A 10,085-nucleotide genomic window follows, 5' to 3' on the forward strand; every position below is an offset into this window, starting at 1 on the left:
CACTGTTGCTTGGCATGGATCCTATTCTGAGAATATGAGATATATGATTTCCAGACCCCTGGCTGGGTTGCCCCAGCTCTTTGCTGGATTTTTAATGTCAAATGGTGGGACAACTGTGACGTCTCCAAATGCGAGAAGACGACACTCATACAAAGTCTTACGAGCCTCAAACCTGTCGCAACCCTTCCTACCTCATCCAAGTCCAGCATTAAAAGTGAGAAGGAAGCCCTTCTTACCCACCTCGCTGAGCTCGGTTCCGACTCAGATATGAAGAATCCAGCAATGATGCCTATAGCCTTAGTTCCATTAAAGGATCGATATTGGCTCACTGCCATATTGAACAAATGGCCCAACATCCCTATGAGGATGAACCAGATGATGAACCCTCCAGCTCCAAAGCATCATCCTTAAGAAAATTCAAGACTATGACCTCGCGAAAATCCCACCGAGCCACCTCAAAATCAAAGTCTTCGACCAAATGATGATTTGGTCCTTAACGTCTGCTAGGATGGATATAAACTAGCCGATCAGTGATGTTGAAAACTCACCTAGTCAGCTAATCACAGACGACCTCATAGAGGAAATGTGGTACTATTACTGTCTAAGGTCATAAGACAGTTAGGCCAATACCAGAGTCAGTCAAATATGGTATAAACTCCTTAATCAAACCAATACGAAAAATAGTGTCTTTGACATATGGAATGCCGTAGGTAAGATCATTGAAGATCCCAAATCAAAGGTCAAGACCAAAGACTCCATTTCAACGGTTGAGATTAAAGATCCCAAATCAAAGGAAGAAATCAATCTCAACTTTCGGCGCCTACAGTGCCATCAAACAGTGTCCCAAATTCAAGTGCAAAGTACCAAATGAAATGTAATTTAGCACTGTTCAAAATGTAATTTTCAATAATGTCAAATGAAACCCAAATGCGCCACAAACCCAAATGTAATGCAAATGTATTTCCTTACATTATAAAAGGAGCACTACCCCTTCTCCCAAGGCACTGGAAAAAATTCTCCCAAGAGTTAGAATTAAGAGAGAGAAGCTCCTGAAGGATCGCCCTTCTGAGTTCTTTAAGATCTTCAAGCTCCGTCGAACTTCCAAGTGCTCCACCGGTCTTCAACCATCTCTAAAGTCCGATCGTCCCTTCCAACACCGATCGCCCCCCAAAGGTTAGCTCCAACAACTCAAAGCCTCACCAAAGATCCCAACACCCTTCTTCTTCTTAAATCCTCCAACCCAAGCCTACCCAAGCCTTTGTAACAAAGATCTCCAAATATTAGTAAATTTTATTTTCAAACTGCATCATTATTTTTTGCATTTCATCTTGCATACAACTCGCTTCTTGTTCTATCTTCATATCAAAGCCTACAGTCGTGCCTCTTGATTCTAAAAATAGATCTGGTTAAGTAGCTTTTACTTTCTGTTCTTATTTTTGAGTTTATGGTCTTGCTCATTTTATCTGTTTATTTTAATTCTGCACGATTTAGTTCTAAGTAAGGTATCGCACCTATCTTAGTGTTAGTCTCCTTGCCGGATCGGAGTACGGTATTGCACCGGTCTAGTTCTTCTCACTATACAGAATCAGAAGAACACTATTTCCCTGGATTTTGATGTAGATCGATCCTGTTATCTGGTATATATATACATAATGTGTGATGACCCTTGAAACAGAATATTTTTTTTTCTAGAACTCCAATTGATCTGATTTCAATGTCATGGTCCCTTATAATTTTTTATCGGCCAATATGGCCCTAGATTCAGATTCTTTTATAACTCCAATTGAAATGATTTCCTTGTCATTAAAACCCCATTTTCAAAATTAGCATTGTAGACTTGGACTCAAAGCCACTGGTTCACATGACACCATGGATAGCAGCACCTCTTTGAAAGGAGGGAAGCCCACTACAAGCTTTGAGAACAAAAGCGAAAGTGTACTAGTTAGGCCTCCCAACTCCTCCATTCAGTGGTAAAAGCTAAGGGCCCCATAGAGAAATCCAAGGGGAACATCTCTTCTGATGGGGGAATTTCTAGAAACATAGGTATTCGCTTCATTTTGAAGTCAAATTCTAGGCGATATTATTATTGGAAAGCTTAGAATCTAAGCTACAAAATCAATCTAGTGCCGATGGTAGCAAATTTCTTCAGATGGTCATACTATGATGGTGGAAGATCACACTACAAGGAATTGTATAAGAGTACGCCTTAAAGTAAATAAGACATGTCCACCTGTAGAATCAATGGATCTGGATAAGAGGATTCCTTGATTCAAAAGCTTAGGAGAGAAGTAATAAAATTAGAGATTCCAAACCTTCAACAAATGAGGGAATGTTAAGGGCTAGTGGAAGATAACACCTTAATATGGATGAGGCAAGTCCATCTGCAGAAGCGATTTGGAGGGGAGTATTCACATATCCAGGATTTGTTGATGGATGGATCGTGCTTCACTGATAAACTTGCATTGCTTCAAGAGGGAGGCAAATGATATGATATTGGCGTTGGAGACCTCCACTATGCAGGTATCTTGACCCAATGTTCTGGGATCAATCTCTGGTCCTATGAATTTCACTATAGAAATCTAAGGGCAAGGGAGTTGTAGGGAGGTTGAAGAAAGTGAAGGAATCATGCAATCAGCAAGAGGAGTAGAGGAAACGAAGCAAAGTTGTGAAGATGGACGATGATTTTTCTCAAATATGAGGGGTTGAGCAAAAGTGGTCATCCAAGAATGAAGAATAACTCTAGAGCAAGATCTCTAGTTCTACACAGAGATGTAGAAACCAAAAGATCGAGCAAAATACTATCAATATTCATAGGGGGAGATGATTGGGGATACCCACTCACCTCTGGAGTAAATCCATATTGGTTTGATGATAACAAACAAATGTAAATACTAATGATGATCTCCCAAGTTATATGTGAAGGAAAGATTCTTAACATGACACATATAACAAAGTCCTTAAGATGCTGGACCTCAAGACCTCAAGACCTCAAATATCAAGATATGAAGACCTCTTGAAGATTATGTCAACCTTATGTATCAAGGATTTGAAGATGTCAAGTGTACAATACAATGTGAAAATGCAAAAAAAAATTTACAAGAAGTCAAGATTAAAGACCTATTAGATAGAGTCTTATGTAATAGCACATACATTGCACGCATTACACTGCATTGCATTTTGCATACATACATTATGAGATAACCTAGGATGATTCTAGGTGGTGCCCTTTGACAATACCTTAAGGCCCTAGGTGTGTTTGAAATGCTAAGCCACACCCCTTGTTGAATTAGCAACAAGGTCTTTACTTAAGGGCATTTTAGTCATTTTAATGATTGAATTTAAAATCACCTTATATGAGATGGGATTGACTTTATGTGTTCTGAACAAAAGGGTAAAAGTGTCAATTCAAATCCTCACTTAACAGAGACTGACTGTAAGGAGTATGAGTGTAATTTGGTATTATGCAGGGGTGTGTCTATAATAGTGGCATTCTCTAGGGGGTGGTGCTGTAAATTACCCATGAAAATATTACTTGCTGCTGAATCTCGATCATTAGTACACCCAATGAAGTTTGAATTTGAATATTCAACTACCTCAAGTTGTTCACCCTTAGTGTAAACGAGCATAGAATCTTTGGTCTTTTGTAAAAACCGTATGACCTTCTTGGCTGTTGTCCAATGAGGCAAATAATATTGAATTGGAGTCTACCTAATACACTCACTACAAAGGTTATGTCAGGACAAGTACAACATGTGCATACATCAAACTCCCTATTGCAGAAGTATAAGGTTTGTTTGCCATCAAACTTTTCTCAACTTTATTTAGGCCACTGCTAGATAGTCAAAATCAAATTGGGTGAATTGTCTAATTCAAATCGAGTTGGCCTAGGCACCTATTAGGCCTAACTAAAATCAACTACCCTGAGCAACTGTTGTTTGCTACCTGACAACAATGGTTCTCTTTCTAGTAGGTTGTTAACCAGTCAGACCCGATTAGTTTTGATTGGGTCTAATCAGTCTCCATTAATTTAAGACTTCACACCACTTCTATCTAGTTAGACAATCAAACCTCATAGGCCAAGGCATGAACATGTTTCTATTTATCTAGGTACCATTTCGTTATCTCCGCTGATTGTCTAGCGTGTCTCTGCTCTCCGCTGTGTCTCTAGCGTGTTCTCTATTTTTCCCTGTTTTCAAAGTCTGCGTTTCCAGGTTATGCATGGATCAACAACCATTATCGTTGCCTCCACTACCCCCTACACCTCCATCAAACTCTCCACTAGAACAGAATTCAACTAGTGCTGCAGAATGTCATGAGGATGATGATGATGTCTTTTTTGTGGATGACGAGGTTGAAGAAAGGCATGTGCTTCACTTACTTTAGTAGGAAATGTTCTGGTTGGAAAACCTTATCAGAAACAAGCTGTATGGGATGCTTTGATGACGGCATGCAACACAAGCTATGCAGTAACAGTCTCTCCTCTGTGGCCACACACATATCTTTTCCATTTTGAACATCCTATGGACCTCCAAAACGTTCTAAACGAGGCGCCATGGTCAGTGGCTGGTAATTTGATTGTGTTGGAACGATGAAGACCATCACAGGACCGGCGTTTTGACACTATAGATTTTTGAGTTCAAATTTATGGAATTCCTGAGGAGCTACAGGACCATCAATTGGCTTCACAATTAGTGTGGAAGCTTGGTGCTGTTATGAAAATTATGTTCATATCTGGTGTTCACCTGGGGCAACGAGTTCAATACTATAGAGTTCGTGTTACGTTGGCGATTACAAAGCCCTTGAAAGCGACTTTGGAGATCAAATGCCGCAATGGAGATAGTCACTTTGTTGATGTCCGATATGAGCAACTCCCTTTGTTTTATTATTATTGTGGCATGCTGGGTCATGATGGACAGAGATGTGAACATATATTTGTGAAAGAACAAGCACATTGTGCGTCCCATAAATGTGATCCAAATCTCTATTGTCCTCTCTGTATTCGTTGTCACTTTCAACCTTCCCTCTAGTGTCCTTCACCTGGTGCCCGTCTTCTTGAACATGCTACTATCATTCCTTTATCCCCTACACCTCCAAATTAAGCTAGCTATTCTCAGACCACCGCCAGTAGCTATCGAACTGCCATGCCGAAGCAAGGGCTGGTCAGTCAGTTACAATTTCTTACCCATTACCCATATCAAACTCCTCACGACTCACCCCACGTTCACATTCCTAGTAATCTAACCATCTATCCCTTAACCGTTCCTATGTTTCAAATAATAACCGCGAACCTATTATTGAGTGAGTGAGTTACTCGGATCTTTCTTCACCTAATCCAGTAAGGACGTTACCCCCACATGAGAGTCCTACACCACCACCACCACCACTTCAACAATCCCAACCGTTTGACTTATCACCACATTATCTTTTTTCATATTTAAATATACCCAATTCTGCCATATATCCTGATAAATGTGTTTTTCAATATATCACATTAATCACTGTTACACACAAACACACACACACACACACATATATATATATATATATATAAACAGGTGATTCATAACAGAAACAAACAACCTATGGTTACTATGTAACTGAGCTGGAACTAGTGACAGCTGGACTAGATGAAGTATACTCAGATGTATCTCTATCAGGCCCCCTCAAAAGCAATAGAGGAGGACCAACATTGAGCTTGTTCTGAAGAGTATAAAATTGTCGCCAAGGAAGACCCTTGGTGAGAATGTCAACTATTTGATCAATTGTGGAGATGTATCGAATATGAAGCTGGTTAGAAGCCACCATATCACAAACAAAATGAAAATCCAAGCTCTACTAATAAAGACCGTAGCCACACTAATTTAGTGGTTGTGGAGACAATGGCATGATACTCAGCCTATATTGACGAACGAGAGACTGTACGTTGCTTTCTTGAACTCCAAGAGATCAAATGAGATCCAAGAAAAATGCTATAACCTGTCGTGGACTTCCGATCAATGGGACACCCTACCCAATTTGCATCAAAATAAGCAACCAAAGAAATGGAATTAGGCCTATGGAAATACAGACAATCAGCAACTGTGTACTTTAAGAAGTGAAGAATATGCTTCACATGTGATACCCTACTTTTTAAACCTGGTCTAATTACACGGTTGACCTGGTTTAACCATGCAGGACCCGAACCAGAGAGGGTTAAGGCGGGTTCCTTATGGACCATGATGGCAAGGGTGACTTTGAACATAGGTTGGCCAAACAAGTCCGAGTCAGTGCCAGAGGAGACGAGTGTACCCAAGCCGTGCACATGCACGTATCATAAGGCCATGTACAGGTAATGCTAGTATGTAGCCGTATCCTAAAGTGCATACGTATAATATACCTTGTGCCGAGAGTGAGATACATGCCAAGAGTCGAATTCCATCAAAATCCCACTTGTTGGCTAATTTTCGACCCTCAGGTGGGTGGTCACAGGTGGGCTCATCCGCCCACCTGAGTGACCCACCCATGTGGTTACTAGATATTTTAAAGTATAAATAGCATTTATTGTGTTTTTCATTTTCTCATTATTACACTAAAGAGTTGGTGAGAAGAGTAAAGAGGAGAGAGAAAAGAAGGAAGAAAAGAGAACGAAGAAGAAGAAAGGGGAAGGAAGAGAAGGAAGGAATGACTTTGAGCAATGCCAAGGTTTGATCTTCCTATTACGACGCTAGAAGAGTGATCCCCAACACGAGATCTACGATTGGAGGTGAGCAAAGGCTATAATTCTTAAACTTTCACCAAACCCAAGTAAAACCCTTGATTTGGGTAGAGTTCCTTGAGATCTTGTAAATCCCACTTGAGATGATGAATCTAAGGTTTAATATATGGTCTATGTGTTGATTTTAAAGGATTTGAAGAAGTTTTTACAAGATTTGAGAAGCATTGGTGATTTCTTGAGGTAAGAAGTGATTTTGGGGTTTTGAAAGAGTTCTTGAGCAAAGAAGGTAAGATGGCTTTTCAATCCTTAAATCTAACTTAGATATAGGTTAAAATCATCTTATAAGACCTTGGATGTGTGAAAAATGTGATGGGAAAAGCCCCATTTTGTTTCCCAAAGGTTGGGAAAAGTTTTAAGGAAGAAGGCAATTTTTCGCCCCCTCAGGTGGGCCGGGACCGGTGGGCTGACCAGCCTGCCTAAGGGCACCCACCTGAGAGGGCAGGCCCTCGGTTCCCACCGGTGGGCCGGGACTAGCGGGCCAACCAGCCCTCCTGAGAAGACCGGCTGGTCAGCCCGCCCACCTGAGAAGACAGGTGGGCCGTGACAGGTGGGCTGTCCGACCCACCTGTGAGGCCCCCAACGTGATTTTTGTGTCCGAATGGACCCAAAACGGACGGACAACCTTCTTTTATGATTTTAAACATGATTTAACCATCAAATCTTGTTAGTTTTGACCCCAAGGTGGTGAAATACTAACCCCATTCACTTATGATAGGTTCACTAAAATTTACGTTTCTCGCGTTAGATCTCACCCGTACCGGGCGTGAGTCTTTGTACACAACAAGTAAGTGGGGAGAGGATGTTTGACTTTATTTTAAGGCTTGTTTTGCATCATTCAATTGTATCTAGACTAGCCATGTCATCGTGCAAATTATGTGTAGATTAGTCATCCTCATATGATTATGATATGTGTGTTGTGTTTTACATTCCCAATGCTAAATGATTGATGTGCTTATGTGATGAATGGTTGGATTACTATGCATGATGCATTATTAGATTAGATGCCGCAGTCGGCTTAGAAACGAGTGCATTGGTGGCCCGTGGAATGGGACGCGGTGGCACTATGCAATCATACTATGTCATATAGGAGCATGCGGTTTAGGATTATCATTTTCCCGTGCTACGACCCTTCCCAACAGGGGTTGAGGTGTTGGGTTATCACTTGGGGGGAAGCAATGGTCGCGATTGTCGAGTCACTGTGGCGGTTAGACATACGCCCGGCTGGTCATTAGGACAGTCGACAACCTTAGTGGTATATTCAAGAGGGCCAATCGTACTACTTTTAAATTGTTGAAGTCAGCACATTTACTTTTCTGTCATTTACTTTTATGTTGAGAGCCGGTGGTCGACATGCTTTACTTTTCCGAGTACTCATGGTGGGCCTTCTCCGACAATCCTATGGGCGTATCGCAGGATGGAGTTCACGGCTCATACCCTGGGCATACGCGCACTGTGGTTGTAGTAGCACAAAACCAAAGACTTATTAATGTTGTTTAGATGGATAAGATTTACAATGAATCACATAGCATATAGTGCATATGGATATGATTGTTGTGTGGTCCTTCTTTTCACTTACTGAGCTAATAAGATCATCCCACGTGCACACCTCTTTTAGATGATTTTACAGGTCACCTGCCTGAAGATCAGGGGTCGGGCCCCACAGTTGAGTTTCCCGATGAGGATTGGTGGGTCCCCGAGGAGTATGAGCAAGGGGCTGATTGCATGTGCGAGGCCTGTGCTACGGGACCGCAGTAATGACGCCGTATAGTGTTTTACTTTTTAATTCTTTGATGACCCCCTTTTTGTGTACTTGATACGTGAATTTTTATTCTTTTTGTGTAAATATCATGCCTGCTAGCCCATATATAATTATCTATATACTACAATTTAGGTATCAAGTATATTGGGGGTATTTACAGGTAAATTAGGTATTCCGCTGAACTTTTAACATTTATCTTAGATGTGTCTATGTTGTGGTGGGTACTGTATTAGATGATCCTGGCAGGTTTGGATTAACCGGAGTTAACCCGATCATCGGTCCGGTTCTGTGTGAACAGGGTATGACAACGGTGGTATCAAAGCGTGATGCTCTATCCACTCACAACATACCATTTAGACCCCATAGAATCTATAATAGGAAATGAGATTGGGTAAATGTAAAAACTTTAAAGAATTAAAAGCCAAAAAAAAAAAATCGTTGCATTTAATTATTGCATTTCATGGCATGCATGAGAGAAAGTTTACTTGGAATAAATAAAAGATTAGTTATTTGATTTCATAACCCATCGAGTACGAATTTAATGAAATTTTGGCAGCATAACGATGCTAAAACAAGATTTCCCAAATTTTTCGTACATAAGCACCTGATAGACAACATATATATACAAATAAGCATAATCGATGAAGGCTAACTAACGTTGTTACAACTAAATTACAATAAGTTATCAAGCATACAAAACTAACCACAAGTCACCAACAACATCAGAACACCATACTAGCAAGTCCATATCACAGAGAAAAGTACAAAAAAAATAATAAAATATAGTCCACCATAAACACACAAATAACATAGAGACAAGTAAAAAGCTGATTAAGACAGGCAAGCTAAGTCCTCAGAGACCCTCGTCATCGTCTAGCTCTACTACTCCATCCCTCCTAGGCCTTGATCTAACATTGAGCCGACGGTCATAGTAATCAAACCTTGAATTCACTAGTTGTACATCCCTCCGGAGTCGGGAAAAATCCGCTGAAATAGCGTTGGCTATTGTGTCCAAATCCTCGCTCAATCTTAGAAAGGAATTCTCTAATGTAGCCTGCCTTTCTAAGATATTTTCCTCTCTAGTAGCACTCTCATCTAGTCTTATCAGAAGCTGATCTTGGCCATCTTTCAAAGCCCTCATACTAGTCATCATACTCGCAAAGTCAAATGCACCACTCTTAGGTGGTGGGGCTTTATGCTGTGGGCCTACAGCCCTCACAAAGTCAAGATCAACATCTCTCGAATCAAGAGGCTCCTCCTCGAGGATATTCTCGTCCAAAAAGTCCTCCTCGAATTAAGGAACATAATCCCCATCCTCCTTACTAATTTCCTCCTCCTCCATGGGGACATCCTCCCTGTGGGCATTCCCCTGTCCCTGCCTCCTTGAGCTCCTGCTCTCTGAGGTACATCCATAAGAGCTTAAAGACCCATCCTTTGTAGGTTTCCCCTGTTAAATTTGTCCGCTGGAGTCTTTCCCTCCTCACCACTCAAATCCACCCCAAATAACTCAAAGATCCTGATGAGGGTCCTACCATATGGGAAACCTCCGTCCTCAGGGTGTGTGGTATGATG

Source organism: Macadamia integrifolia, chromosome 2 (genome assembly GCF_013358625.1).
Source record: "Macadamia integrifolia cultivar HAES 741 chromosome 2, SCU_Mint_v3, whole genome shotgun sequence".
In the NCBI taxonomy this organism is placed as follows: Eukaryota; Viridiplantae; Streptophyta; class Magnoliopsida; order Proteales; family Proteaceae; genus Macadamia; species Macadamia integrifolia.